This window comes from Halichoerus grypus, chromosome 6, assembly GCF_964656455.1.
Source record: "Halichoerus grypus chromosome 6, mHalGry1.hap1.1, whole genome shotgun sequence".
Classification (NCBI taxonomy): Eukaryota; Metazoa; Chordata; class Mammalia; order Carnivora; family Phocidae; genus Halichoerus; species Halichoerus grypus.
Window position 1 is genome coordinate 151,564,101 of NC_135717.1, and position 15,523 is coordinate 151,579,623.

The 15,523-nt window shown below is 42.3% G+C and overlaps 1 long non-coding RNA gene across 1 annotated transcript; it reads left to right on the plus strand.

Moving 5' to 3' along the window:
* Positions 1 to 284: 284 nt before the first annotated feature.
* On the plus strand, positions 285 to 14,857 carry LOC118526694 (uncharacterized). The gene is made up of 3 exons (XR_013448592.1): positions 285 to 898; positions 4,265 to 4,409; positions 12,363 to 14,857. It is a non-coding gene; the product is annotated as an uncharacterized LOC118526694 (long non-coding RNA).
* Positions 14,858 to 15,523: the final 666 nt, after the last annotated feature.

The following is a 15,523-nucleotide window of genomic DNA, read 5'->3' on the forward strand; positions in this document are numbered from 1 at the left end:
CCATTTATGACATGATACTCCTGGGCTAAGATGTGTTCGGGCCAAAAAAAAAAAGTCTGCTAAAAATAATTTGAAAACTCCTAGACAAGAGGACCTTTCAAATCCCTTCCAGCACTAACAACTAACAGCCAGTGAATTCATGCTTCACAGCCATTCAGATCTGTAAGTATGAAATACAAGACGTGTGTATTCAACTTTCCTACATCGCCTCCTTTAAATGCTTCTTTTTTTTTTCCTTTTTTGAGTCAGGCCCCTCAGGAGCACACCACGTGAGCCCATTAGGAGAACAGTCCATTCCCACCTGGCCCCTCGAGCCAGCCAACAGTCTCAGCTTCCCCACTCCACTCTTGATCATGGAGAGACGTTCCAAGCCTGAGTGGCAGGATTTACAAAGACAGCTGTTGCAAAGACATTTTGGAGGAGGGGCAAATGTGAGGTAGGTTGCTACATTCTTCTCCTTTTTACGGAAAGAAACAGCTGCGATCTTCTTGTGTAAGAAGGAGTAAACAAAAGCCGACAGTGCCCAGCTCCATTGAGCAGCCAGCAGCATTCACATGGATTTTTCCCCCACCGAGGGCGCCATCCCAGTACCCGTGGCTCCGTCCCCCACAGCAAGGTCTCTGCATGCCCTGTGCACTTGACCAAACCCTGTCCCAGCTGTGCGATTCGACCCGAATGAAACGCGTGTGATGCACGTCCCCTGCCTCGTTCGGCAGTCCCTTACTGGTTATCACGTGCGGCATTGTCAAGTTGCAGCAACCTCTGCGTGCGCCCGGCGAACATGCCGTGTTTCTCTCCGAGAGGCAGCATCCGTAGGTTCAGCGGCGCAGGCAGGAGTCCTGGTGCCGGCGCGCGGAAGTGCGCAGAGAAGTGGATCTCCCTGGATGGGAAAGTCAAGGTATGTCTAGAGGTACTCCGTGATTCAACTGCGGCTGGCTCATGCCTTTTGTTTCCCCTTGGCTTTTATTTGCTGATACAGAAAACAGTGTATTCATTACTCCTTTTCCCACCCCCATCCCTTTTAACTGCCAGGGCCATCTGTCCGGCTGAAACCGTCTTTGGTTGCACAGTTTTGAATCCAGGGGACAATCCAAAGGAAGAAGTGATTGTCCCTTCATGTTTTCTCTGAAGGGATTAAAAATTTTTAAAAACACCCTTTGTTTGTGTTCCTTGCACATTCTCCAGTTGAAATACCGCACTCATTGAACTGCCAGGAATAAAGCCTGGGAGCAGACCCTGGGCTGCTGTGACGTCAGTGTGTTAAGCAAGGGCACTGTTTCCTAAATATGCTGCAATTGAGCGCATTCTTTATTTTAAAAAGGGGGGGAATGGCACTTTGGATGTTTGACATAGTTATATTTTCAACCTCTTCTGTTCCGTTTTTTGTTTCTTTTTAATTTTTTTAAAAAGATTTTATTTATTCATGAAAGACAGAGAGAGAGAGAGAGAGAGAGAGAGAGAGAGGCAGGCTCCCTGCAGGTAGCACGATACGGGACTCCATCCCAGGACCCCGGGATCACGACCTGAGCCGACAGCAGATGCTTAACCGACTGAGCCACCCAGGCGCCCTTCTGCTCCGTTTAAAACTAAGATTCTTTGTCTTCATGGGTGTCATTTAAGACATCGTGGTTGGCCAGTAAATGCACAGAAAGATGAAAAAAAAAAAAAATCTTTTGTGCCCTGACCTTCATGAATTCAGTAACTCAAGATAGCCACACACCTATGAGTTTGAATCAAAGATATTCACAGATCCGGTAAGAGATAAAGAAGGAATTTGTCTACAGGATTCTTTTATCCCGAGGTGCTTCATGTCACCCAGTTGTGTTGCCGTTTTTTACAAAGCCATTTCTCCTCTAAGAAGTATTGATTTAGTCTGGTTAAACATGTCAAGTGAGAGGAAATGATCAATGAATCACTTCTTCAAAACATTCATCCCAGCAATGGAATCTGCCGAGTTTTATAATCTCAAAGAGGCCGATACAGGAGCTGGGTGGGGGGGAAGAAGTGAAAATTTGAAATCTTTTTTTTTTCTTCATGTCCATAAATGAAAATCCAGGTGAAAGAATATTGTCTCCTAGGTCTCTACCTCTCTACATTATCATCACTTTTTGTCGCTGCTGTTGTGTGTGACCTGAAGGAGCATGAGATGACCTTCCTCAAATATCTGGGTTTTAAATTTAATTCGTATCTCCTAAGTAAATTGGGTTAGGCCAGTAATGACTCACTGCCCTGTGGTCTGTGGAAACGTTATCAGCAAAGGCATCCACCTCAGAAGAAAATAAACTCAGAAGAAAACAAACCCAAAGATGGGCCCATCTTTCCAACCATCTCCTAGATTCTGGGAGCCTGTCTTGAGCCAAAGATCTCTTTAGGGGCACCTGGGTGGCTCAGTCAGTTAAGCGACTGCCTTCAGCTCAGGTCATGATCTCAGGACCCTGGGATCGAGTCCCGCATCAGGGTTCCTCACTCAGTGGGGAGTCTGTTTCTCCCTCTCCCTCTGCCTGCTGCTCCCCCTGCTTGTGCTCTCTCTCTCTCTCTCTGTCAAATAAATAAAATCCTTACAAAAAATAAAAATAAAATAAAATAAAATCACTCACTGTCAGACTATTCTGTGACATTTAGGAATGGCTGAAGTCCTTACAAATCCCAGATAGATCTGGAGGAAAACCACTTTGAATCAATGATTTCCATGATCTCTAAAATTCAATAAATGGTATTTCTTAAAATTAATGGAAGTCAGCATATGACAGGTTCAGCAGGGGATCAACTCAAGGGGAATTTGTGGATACAATTCCAGAGACACTGACTACAAGACAGCTTCACTCAAGGGGAATCCCTCACTTGGTTTCTGCGGCAGAATTTCTCTGAGGCCAGGGTGTCTGCAAAGACATTGCTTCCAACTGTCTTTCGATCAGAAGAAGAGCCAGCCAGCCCTTTGACAAGTGCCCCCTCGGTGCCAGAAACTGTGTGTATATGTGGTGTCTCTAATACACACAAGTATGCCAGGTAGGAAATAGGTGCATTGTTTTTTTCAGATCAGGAACCTGAGCCCTAAGAATGGAAGGTGGCACGCCCTAGGCCATGCAATTTGATAGGTATTGTTTTTTTCAGAAAAATGGCATAGATGATCTCAAAGAACCACCTTTCCAAAGAAGCCCCATAGACTCAGAGTGCCAATTGCTTCCACAGTTTAATGCATTCCTGATAATGAGGGATTTTGGAGAGCTAAATTAATTCCTTGCTACGTCCTAGGATACTATTTATGTGTTCTTATGAGGGTCATTCATTTTGTATACTGAATACTTATTTGAAAGGATCATTGCCTTATTCCATGTGCTAATTTGTAGGGAGAAGTTTATGTATTGGGGGAATTTAATTCATTCTGCATCTTATCCAGGAAATGAGAGCCAGATGTTTTTTGGACATTTGTTATTTGCTTTAAATAAAAGCTTCGGTTAAGATAAGAGAGATCTATTGATTGGCCATTGCATCTTCCCCTGAAGAAAGTGAAAATTTTCATATCCTACATCTTACCATACCTTAAAACTTTAGGACGGACTCTAATAAAAAGAAAACATTTAAAAATTCCCTTTATCTGTAGATGGCAGGGGTAGGAAGGTACACTCAACTAGATTAACAGAGCTCTCAATTAATCTAAATTCAAAGCAAAGTGCCTCCGGAGTGTCAGGGACCTTGAGCAAAAGCACTTTCTAGGAGAGTTCACTGCCAGGTTCACAGAGAGGTCACGGTCCTCCTGCGCTCTCGAGGCCGGATCCTCGGATTCCATTTCAGGCAGCGACACTCCAATCGTAAGAGGAGCTCACTGGGCCCGCTCCACGTGTGTCTGCTGGCTCGCCCGCCTGTCTGGCATCTCTGCTTCTCCTCTTCCGCACTCCCCAGCACGACCTTCCAAGCCGAATGAGCTGTCCTTCCAAATATCACCCAAACGCAGGCAACAGCTGGAGGCAAGAGCGAAACAGACTGAGCTCAGGCAAAGGGTATTAGCATTGAGTTTCCTTTCTTTCTTCTTCTTTTTTTTTTATCACTAAAAGATGTGTGGAAAATTCATCTTAAAAACTTTTTTAAAAAATTTCATTCATAAGGATTGTTGAAGAACTTCTCAGAGAGTTTCAGTTTAGCAGATCTTTTGGAAAGGATGCATAGCTAGTTTATTATTTCTCCTCCTCGCTGTCCCTGAGCTTGGGGAGGATTAGAGTCTGGCAAAAAGAGAAGGCTCACACCTAGCTCCCCTGTTTTTCCTTAGCGAGTCCAACGAGCTGCACCACCATGCTCCGTGAATTTCTCTGGAAGAACAGACAGCCACCATATTTGCAAGAGAACCGGCCCATGCTCTGAAGACACAGGCTTTCTCCCTTTATTTGCCCTTGAAATCGGCTTCACTCTGATCTGTGAGTCAAAGAAGTGATCTGTTGTACATTTAGGGAAGCACCTCAAAATCTGTTTGGCTCTGTACAAGTCAGGGACATTCCCCGCCTTCTTCACATAGTTTTATTATGACTTAGGGGACTTGGAATGAAATCAGATAAATGACTGAGACATGGTGACTTCATGCAGAACAATTTATACCACACTAATATCATTTTCTCCCCCCCACCCATTTTTTTTGTTTATTTGTTTGTTTTGGGGGGGTTTTGGTAGTTTGGTCAGGGGAGTCCCAAATGTATAGTGTATCATGTTGTCAACAAGGTACATGACAAACATGGATCCTGACAGAGGGTTGTTTAATGAATTAAGGTCAACTTGGGGAGAAGTGGCTAATATGTGCTGTTGAGGTGGTCCTCCATCCTGCACTGAGTGGAGACCACAAAACTGGGAAGGACAGGTCACACACTGGAGGACAGGATCAGGATTCAGTAATATCTTAGGAGCCTGGCATGCAGGTCAAACACAATACGTTAACATTTGGCAATACTAAGTAATTATGAAATTCTGCATTTAAATTAAAAAAAATTAATATCGGCTTGGGGGTAGGGTCGGCCAAGTTTAATACTGGTTAAAAATATTTTGGAGGGGCTCCTTGGTGGCACAGTCGGTTAAGTGCCCAACTCTTGGTTTCTGCTCAGGTTGGGATCTCAGGGTGCTGAGATCAAGCCCCGCATTGGGCTCCACGCTTAGCGCAGAGTCTGCTTGAGATTCTCTCTCCCTTTCCCTCTGCTCCTCTCTTTCATTCTCTCTCTCTCTCTGAAATAAATAAATAAATCTTTAAAAAATTATTTTGGAGATTTTTATTGTCCATCCTTAATTATGATGTAATCTCCAAAATATCCCAAATAATCTTAATCCAAATTAATAAAAATTACATCTATCATTTATTGAATACCTAGTATGTCTAAGATAACAGACTTACAATGATAGGATAACTATTCCTTTTTATTCCAGAGGAGAAAATGGAGGAGGTTAAGTGACCAGCACTAGGCCAAAATGGCTAGCAAATAGCAGGGCCAAGACTTCAGTCATGATGGGATGCCATTAATGAAAACAAATTTCCATTAACCAAGACATTGGTTATTCAAATCACATATAAAGAACGTTATTCATCTTAAGGAAACAAAATTAAATAAACACACTAAAGAGTGTCTAGAGAAAGATGACCAGGATACTAAAAAAAGTCTGGAAGCCATGCAATAAAAGAAAGAAATTGTAAATATTTAACATGGAAAATTAAAGATTTGGAGGGATATGGGAGCTACTTCTGGATACTGAAGACCTAGGATCAACTGGAAGCTACAGGCAAACAGATTTTAACCCCAAATAAATTTTCCGACCATGAAAGTTTCATTACAAACAGGGGAAGAGAAAGCTCCAAAATGGACTGAACTCATTCATTCACTGGAAATAAGCAGATCTACTCAGCCATCTACTAGGATTGTTCCTGGGTAAAATTCTGCTTTGGGGGACATCTGGCCTACTCAAGGGATTCTTAATTTGAGATCCATGGGTGACCTTCATGAAGTCTTTGAATGCCTGAAAATTATATGCAAAAATGTGTGTGTGCGATACACACACACACACACACACATATATATATACACACACACACACACATACATATATATTTTCCCCCCTGGGGAAATGGTACATATATTTCTTGAGATCCTCAAAGCAATTTTATAAAACCTGTGAACTAGTAAATGGAATCCCTTCCAGTTCTGCAATTCTGTAATTCTGGTTTGTAAAACTAGTCTTCACCTTCACAGAGGTGCACCCAACAGAATGGTGTGATCAATTTAATGTTAGGGCCAAAAGAGAATGAACAATTGAGGAAAAGTCCAGCGTTTTGAGCCTAGTAACTGAGAAGCTGTTGATACCACTGAGAGATAAAGAAAATGGAGGAGAAGCAAGAAGTCCATTATCAGTGGAAGATAATTAAGTAGAAATAAATGGACAAACTGAAGCCCGTCTAAGATTCCAGGACTGAATGTTCTGAGTGTGTAATCCAAATATTCTTTTACATCATGGCAGAAAAATGCTGAAATCTAGAGATGTATAAATAGAGAAAAAGCCACTTGAAATTTAGAACCATGAAATGTTGTAACTTTAACTGGTCTACAGATCACTTACTTCAACCCCCTAAAGTTACAATTGAAGAAACCACATCTCAGAAAAGTTAAGAAGCATTGCCCTCTACCCTGGTACTCTGGTTGCCAACCTAAGTCTTTGTCTACAAATTTAAGGGAAAAAAGTCCAGATTTCTAAAACATTCACATTTGGAAAAAAGATACCACTTAAATTTTCCGGAGTGGGCGGGGGGGAACCAGTCTTAAGTATATATAATACACAAAGATCCACTTTGTTATGGTATAAGGCAAGACCATAACACTGCCCTTTAAGAGTTTTAAGTATGAATTCCACTCTTCAGCATGTTCTGGGGTGTTTTCACAATATTTTTAACCTTGGTCTTCATAGTCTGATTTACCTCAGGAAAATTACACAGATTCTTAAACTATAAAGAACAAAGAAGCGCAAGACTATGTTATTTAGTGTTGGTGAATTAGCCCAACAAATCTTTGGGTTTCCTTTTACACGTTGTCTTGCCAAGTTCTAAGATCACAGTGAGACTAGCCCTACGAGTGCTCATGCATCAGATGATCTTTCATACCATCTCTGTCCCTTGGATGGAAAGATTCTTTCTAAGCCACATGAGGTTTTCCCGGGTCCAGTTCTGAGTCAGCAGGTCTTTAGTAGATGTATAAACTTTTCCACGGCTTCTTTTTTTTCCCCCCTCTGACAAGGTCAAGGTAGGGTTGAAACAAGAAAAATTTGGAACTAGTCCCATTTGAGACTTATTTCCTCTGAAAACAAACTGTTTTTCATAATCTGAAAGTTTCTGGAATTTTGACATGCCAGTTATATACGTGTGTGTGTGTGTGTGTGTGTGTGTGCGTGTTCATTTTTTGAGGAACTCACATTAAATATAATTTTGCTTGGGGAGTTGCTGGAATGATTCTGGTGTCAGCTGCTATAACTCCAACTTCAAATATTAAACCCAAACACGGGCTCCATGTTCCAATTCATACTGAAGCTTTATAATATATGGTCTTGGAGGAGAGGAATAATGATCTCTTGGGAGAGGCAAGATCCAATTAAAATTCAGTTTGCTGTCTTTAGGAAAGACATAAGCGGTTATATATCCTTTGAGAGGGTCTTAGGAAATACACACCTGAGCTTTAAATGCCTACTCATTTGACTGTGAAGTTGAATTTCAATTCATTTGGGAGTCAGAGCCTAAGAAAGAATTCAAATAACAACACTCTGATATTTCCTGGTGTGTTACCAGGGAGAAAAGAGCTCCTGGAAAATGAATGCCTTACACATTTGCAGATATTACCAACCACTTATAAAAACAAGACTATTGTTATGCGTAAAAGTCATTCCTTTTAGGGGAAACCTAAGAGTGAATTGAAATGTGGCTGACATTTCTACCACGAGATAAAATGTGTTTTTTTTTTAAATATCATGTTTAAGTTCTCTTAGTTAAATAAAGAAAAAGGAAAGAAAAAAAATCTATAACCCAGTATTCATAAGCAATTCCAGACACTTCACCCATAAAATAAGTCACAGGAAGACATAACACTTCTAAACACAAAAGCTATTAGCAGGCTTTTCTAATTCTCTTTTAGTTCAGTAAGGGGATTATTGGCTGTATTTCACAATCCCACATTTTTTTTTTTTAAAGACAAAAATACACAACAGATTGAACAGAAAACATACAAATGATTTCTATTTCATTCATTAGTTGACTACTAAGATGAAACACTCCAACAATGTACAAGAGCTTCCCCGCCCCCACATCGTTTGCTTCCTTCTTTTTAACAAAGGTCTCATGTATTTTTTAAAATACAAAAAAGAAAAGCCACGATATTGCCTCAGATACCCCATCTCACTGCCGCACTTCAAATTCTGATTGACTATCACTCTTTCTATTTGAGACCACAGATTGATGCAATAAGATCGATGGATTTATCATATATCCATATTAAGTACTAAGTGGCATTGTACCGGGGCTGTTTTAGTTATACAGCCCATTGATTTCTTCAAAGAATTTGCCCGAACAGCAGTCTTAGAGCAATGCAAGTTGATGTAATAAATAAACCCCTAAATGTCAGTGGCCAAATTTTAATATCGTCAAGGTTTAATTTTCATTGACAGAAACGGTGCAGCGGGAGTGAGTGATTCATGTGATTTAGGGAGTCAGAACCCCTCATCCCATGTCCCAACCATCTTCTGGAGCCTCAGAGCCCTCTGCACTTATCCAAGAGAAGGAAAAGGAAGCTTGAGAGACCCCCCTTTTAAACCACCTTCTGCTCACATGCTATTGGAATGAACAAATCACACAGCCACACCTAGATGCAAGATGATTGAGAAATGAATTTCACAACGGGGCAGCCGCCTTCCAGTGACAACTTCACACTCTGGAAGAGATTAGCCACAACACCTCAGATAAGATCCTGTGCTGGGCATTATGGAATGTTTTAAACTAAACCAAACTGACATCTTGTCTTCCCAGAGCCTGCACTTGAGCAAAATTTTCTGTGTCCTATTTCCTGGTCACTAATAATAGTTAATATATAGTAAAAGCTTGATGTATGTCAAGCTCATTATGGATCCAGAGGGTGTGTAAGTGTTATTTCAGGACTCAAACTCTGCCGTGTAAATGTCCATAGCTGTGTTCCTACCTTCTACATTCTTCTAATCAAGGACTGCCACAACGCAGAGCCCACACCAGACAATGAAATTATGTGTATTATACTAAACAGAACCCCAGCACCGACTGTTGGGGTAACTACTGGTCATAAATGAGGACCCAATTCCAACTCATTAGAAGCTGTATTCCAAAACACAATCACCTATAAGAGAAAGATTTTGTAAAATATGTAGAGCCAATACTAAAATATTGATTAATCACTTAAAAAGAAAAGCTGAGTCCATTGAAATGGACATGCTAATTTATGTGAGTAGGTGGGGGCATATGAGCATTAGTGTGGGAAAAAACTTACTTAAGAAAGTACTCAGAGGGATGCCTGGGTGGCTCAGTCGGTTAAGCGTCTGCCTTCGGCTCAGGTCATGATCCCAGGGTCCTGGGATCGAGCCCCGCATCGGGCTCCCTGCTCCGCGGGAAGCCTGCTTCTCCCTCTCCCCCTCCCCCTGCTTGTGTTCCCTCTCTCACTGTCTCTCTCTCTCTCTCTCTGTCAAATAAATAAAAATTAAAAAAAAAAAAAAAAAAGAAAGTACTCAGAGCCCTCTGCACTTATCCAAGAGAAGGAAAAAGAGAGAGCAAAATGCCCACGGTAGGGGCGCCTGGGTGGCTGTTGGTTGAGCGACTGCCTTCGGCTCGGGTCGTGATCCTGGAGTCCAGGGATCGAGTCCCATATCGGGCTACCTGCTCGGCGGGGAGTCTGCTTCTCTCTCTCTCGCTCCTCCCTCTTGTGCTCTCTCTCTCTCTCACTCTCTCTCTCAAATAAATAAATAAAATCTTAAAAAAAAAAAAAGCTAAAAATGCCCACGGTAGGGCAACACTCCACTTTAACTAGGATGCTCTACCATATTCTCCCTGTGTGTCCACCTCTAACTTGCAAACTATCTGGATTCACATGACACATGTCCAGTTTGACAGCTTTTCCTCCCCTAAAAATGAAGAAAAGCTTTCTCTAATTCTTGTTTCCTATTGTAATTCTCCCATGTTTCAGGGGCAGGGTTTTAAAAAAAGGAATTCCAGATATAGAACCGTCCTTGACTTGGAGCAGAAAAAGAGTGTCTTCTAGCAAAGGATATAGTTCTTATGCATAAATAACTTGTATACGAAGTAAAATTGGGGATAAATCACCTCTAAAATGTGTAGATGACATTCTATCAGGGAAGAGAGATTACGTGCAGTTTCGCAAAGGAAGTGAACTTTCAGCTAGGGCTTTTAGCAACATGTAAAATTAATTGAATTGACCAAGTGTAGAGAAAATAGGAAATTGCCATTTGGAAGCATATGATCTACTCAGTTAGTCAACCAACAAATACGTTGAGTGCCTCTATGCAGGGTAGAGTATAAAGTACAGAGGGAAGAGGGGGGCTGTAAAATATGCAAGATGGCTTCTACCCTCACTGAGGTCAGCGGCTAAGAGCAAGAACGGAAGGGAAAGGACAACTGGCATGGATGTAGCACCCACGTGTGCCTGGCAAAGTGCTAAGTGCGTCAGCTGGACTATCTCCTCTGGCGTTAATGCACGTGATGCATTTAGCCAGGTGCCTGGCATAGGACAAGTGTGCAATAGTGGTAGCTGTGCTTTAAATGCCAATTTTATGTGGGAGTTATTATTATCTCTGCTTTCAAAATAAGGCAAGTAAGGCACGGTGAGCTTAGGGGACCTATTCAAAGCCCCTTAGGAGAAATCAGATATACACAGATGGAAAGTTCAGTAACAATGAGAGTATTCTTGGAAGAAGGTGGCCTGAGCACCCACCCTGACACCGCTTCTCCTACTCCCCCAATTCTAATTCTAATCAACTTCCAACTTAAGCAGAGCATCTTTGGCGTAGGGTGCTAGATGGGGCATGGAGGATGCATGCAAGACCAACCCATTTCTGGGGGTCCAGCTGGAGCAAGCTGGTGATGAGCTGATTTCCATGCACCAGTAATGATAAACTGGGGGAAAGAGTCAGAGCACCAAGCTTCCTGGAGAGAGTGCAGCCTGTGAGGGAAGGATCTGTGAACCCGTAAGGGGCAGTGCACCAGCTTGGGGGATGATCCTGGGGCCACCTGCTGGTCTCAGCTTTGGAGGAGTTTGGATGGAGCCAGACAGACGGGCTCTGGTCCCCTTTGCCTTTGAGGCTGGCCGGCCACCTTGCAACTTTGTGGGGAAATGGCTTCCTCTTGGCAATTTGCCAATTAGGGACCCACACTGCTGGATCTCCCCCCATTCTTGCAACTCAAGGTTCCTCAGTGCTAACCCAGGCAGTTAGAACCAGAGGTCAACAGTGAAAATAATGAACACCCCAAGGGGACCCAGGAGTCAGATCAAGGAATAACAATCTGCACACCAAGAAGAATATTCTTCTACTAAAATTGAATGGCCAGAGGAGACAGATAACCGCTTCAACAAAGAGTAAAAACCTCACTTACAGAGATGAAAAATAGAATTAAAATCACTTTCCGTGGTTTTTATATTTAAAAAATGTAATTCAGTTAAGGCAAGGGTGGTCCCAAATAAGGCGGTCTCAGTAGCAGTTGAGACTATACATGACAAATGCCAAATGAGTAGTTTTGATTCTCAAAATTAGCTGATCGTTAGACTTACCTGGGATGCCTATTAAAGACAAAGATTTTTCAACTTAGCCCCAAGTTTGAAACTCCAGAAGCAGAACCAAAGAATCAGCCTTTCTGTTTGAAGTGGGCAGTGGTTTTGCTTGATGGGGACCAGTTACAGGGAACCGTTGAGGGTGGAAGCAAATGTTGAATGAGGTAGATCACTGGGTCTGCAGGAGCTGTGAGGAGTGGATTGCATTTAGAAATAATGGCTTACGAATATGAAACAAAGATTGATGAATGTTTCATTTGCACGATATCAACTTTTCACGGGGAGTAGTCACAAACATGTAACAATTGTAGATCAGATATCAAGTCTAAAACCATCGTATGTTTAAATCCAGCCTTAAATGATGTAAAACAGATCAGAGAAATAAGAAGTTGAAATCCTGCACTTTTGCAAAGTTTCAAAAACCTGGGTTCATCTAGTGTACATTTCCCTTACTCTGTGTGGGTGGGTGCGTCTAATAACGTAAATACGCAAGTTAAATTTTGCAGTCTTACTTCTTTTTCTTTTTTTTAAAGATTTTATTAATTTATTCGACAGAGAGAGACACAGCGGGAGAGGAGATACAAGCAGGGGCAGAGGGAGAGGGAGAGGGAGAACCGGACTCCCCACTGAGCAAGGAGCCCGATGTGGGACTCAATCCCAGGACCCTGGGATCATGACCTGAGCCGAAGGCAGACGCTTAACGACTGAGCCACCCAGGCGCCCGCAGTCTTCCTTTTTTAACCACTGATGTTGACAATGGTCCATTTGTCTCCCAATGTTCCATTTCGAAAAAGATGGATCACCGTTTTGGCAAGGTATGAAGGAACAACAATAGGAAAAAATGGAGTGCTTGGAAGACAAATGTGTGGTGGTGTGTCCAATTTGATAGAATCATCCTTGCATATTTTTCCTCCTACATTTCCTGAACTGCTCCCGCTAAGGGAGACCACTAAGAAGCCAAGTACTTTCTGGCTTTTTTCCTTTCGAAAGGCTGCTTCCAGAGTCACTGATGTAAAGTAACAGGAATCAAAGGATTCATGGATCAAGAAAGATGGTTCCTGATAACTTCCAGCAGGTTGGTCCCTTGGAACTGATTTTTTTTCCAGGAGGTGTGATGGATTGGAACTAATGCATTCAAAAACTTTCACCACCACTCATTTACTAAAAGCAGCCAAGCTCCACAAGGCTGACCTTGTTGCCCTTGTGAGACTCACAGCGTGACTCCTTCTCCAACAGCAACAAGCCCAACGCTTCCCGGCATCGGAACCACAGGACACCAGTCTCAAGAAATACTCTGCAACAAATGAAAAGCATTCTGTCATCAAATTTGGGACAAGAGGCACACACACGCTGTCACCTCTCAGAGGGCCGGAGATGCGTTAGCATATCTGAGCTTCTGAGGGCCCCACAGAAGGGAAAAAAAAAAAAAAAAGAAAGAAAGTTTAACTCTCTTTAACTCAGAATTTCCAAAACTTATTTAACCACTTATTTTAGTTTGTTACGGCTGCCTTTGGAAGGTACCACAAACTGTGTGGTTTAAACAACAGAAATTTACTGCCTCACAGTTCTGGAGGCCAGAAGTCCAAGAAGGTGTTATTTAGTTTCCTCCGAGGCTTGTGAGGGAAGGTTCTGTTCCAAACTCTCTCCTTGGCTTGTAGATGGCTGTCTTCATGTTCACGAGGTGTTCTCCCTGTGTATCCATGTCCAAATTTCCCCTTCTTATAAGGACCCTCATCGTATTGGATTAGGGCCCATCCTAACTTGATTACCTCTGTAAAGACCCCATTTCCACGTAAGGTCACATTCTGAGGTGCTGGGAGTTAGGACTCACATATGAACTTGGGAGGGGTGAGAACACTCTTCAACCCATGACACCACTGAACCCCTTTTGCAAATGTCATCTATGCGTGCAGCACCCATCTGGGGAAATGTAACCGGGACCTGGTTACCGTGCTTGGCCTCAGTAGTTCCCAAGTGCCATTTGCAGAACAGACACAGAATCACTGTGGGGTGAGGGGGTGCACTTTTAAAAATTCTAGATTCTTGGGTCTCACCTCTAGAGATTGAAATCTAGATCTAGAGAGGAACTCAGGCACTTGGAATTGTGAAACCTGCCCAGCCTCAGACATATAACCAGATTGGAGTTCTACAGCCATTTAGCACTCGTTATTTTTAGACTTGATTTGGGCCAGGAATCTCAGAATAGCTGCCTAAGAATTGTGCTTTCTTTTAAAACAGTGGGAACATAGGATTGTTTCCTTATCTCTGTTTTTATCACATCTTGTATCCACCTCCATCCTGATACAAACTACGTAATGTGCGTAGAGACACTGCCTTGTTCACCTTTTTATTCTCTGTGCCTATCAGAGAGCTGGCGCATAATGAGCACCCAGTAAGCGGAGACTGAATAAATCAGCACCTGAAGCATTGCACAAGAACATGTACAATTGTTTTACTATAAAAAAAAAAAAATCCTTGATGTTGACATATCTTTATTCTTGGGAAATTTCATCTACTCCTAAGATTTTAAAACATAACCCAGGCAAAACTTCCTCAACTCCCCCTTCCTACTCCAGCCCGAACGGACTGAGTCTTGTGTTTTCAGGACATGTTTGTTTTCAGAACACTTCATACTCTTTTCTAGCCTCGAGGATTTTTGTCCATGCTATGTTGGGATTCTTCTCTCGACTCTTTTCCCCCACCCTACCCCCAATTGCCACCACTCTTGCCAAACTAAGGTTTGTCCCCCCTTTCAGATCTGGAGTGGTGGCCCCTCTTAAACATTTCCATACAATGCTTCGGTTTTCCCTGGAGACATTGATCGTACTTGTAAAAATTAGTTCAAAGGCTGCCCTCCATGCCAGACTCTAAGCTACATGTGAGTAGGCTTCATATTCGTCGTGTTCATTTTTGAAAGTACAAAAACTTGCACAAAGTAAGAATTCAGAGATTGATTGAGGGATGATGTACTTCACGGTGCTGACATGCTTTTCTCTACCACGGAACGGGGAGCTTCTCTAGAAGAGGGACTAAGTCTAATTCGTTTTTCTATTTCGGCACCTGGCACAGTGCCTGGAAGACAGAATGTTTTCATTAAATTTCCTTAAAATTGTTAAGGCTTTTGTTTATTTGTGTCTTTGTTTACTTTTGCCTAGATGAAAGCCTGGGAGAGAAAATTTAGGACAAGGGTAGATGTTGGTGAAAATATAAAAATAGAGTTGTTCTTTCTTGTCCTTAAAGCTCAGACTTAAAATATCTTTAAAATAAAAATAAACCAGAATAACAGGGAATATTTACTGGAATCAAGGCCCCCCAGACAGCTGACATGCTTCTAATAAAACAGAAGGTAACAGTAAATGAAAGAACAGTTTAAAAGTCAGTCTTCCAATTGTCAAGGTCATTTCACATATAGCTCTTGGCAGTCATCTTCTTATGGAGACACTGGAGTATTTGTCAGCTGGGGAGTCTGCCAGTTCACTGTTAGGAAAGGTAGAGGAGACATGCACAGCCATGGCCCATGGGGATTGCGGCCATGACCAGACCTCAGGTCACTAAGTGATCAGGTGGTATATGCCTCTCTCCCTGAAGATGCGCTCGGATTCCTAACACTTGTAACGTTCTGTGCGTGCAGTGACAACCGCAAGGGTCAAGGCCTTTCTTCCTATAATACTGAAAATTAGCTTCCTGGTCACTTGCTGTCCCTCTTTCTAGGTGAC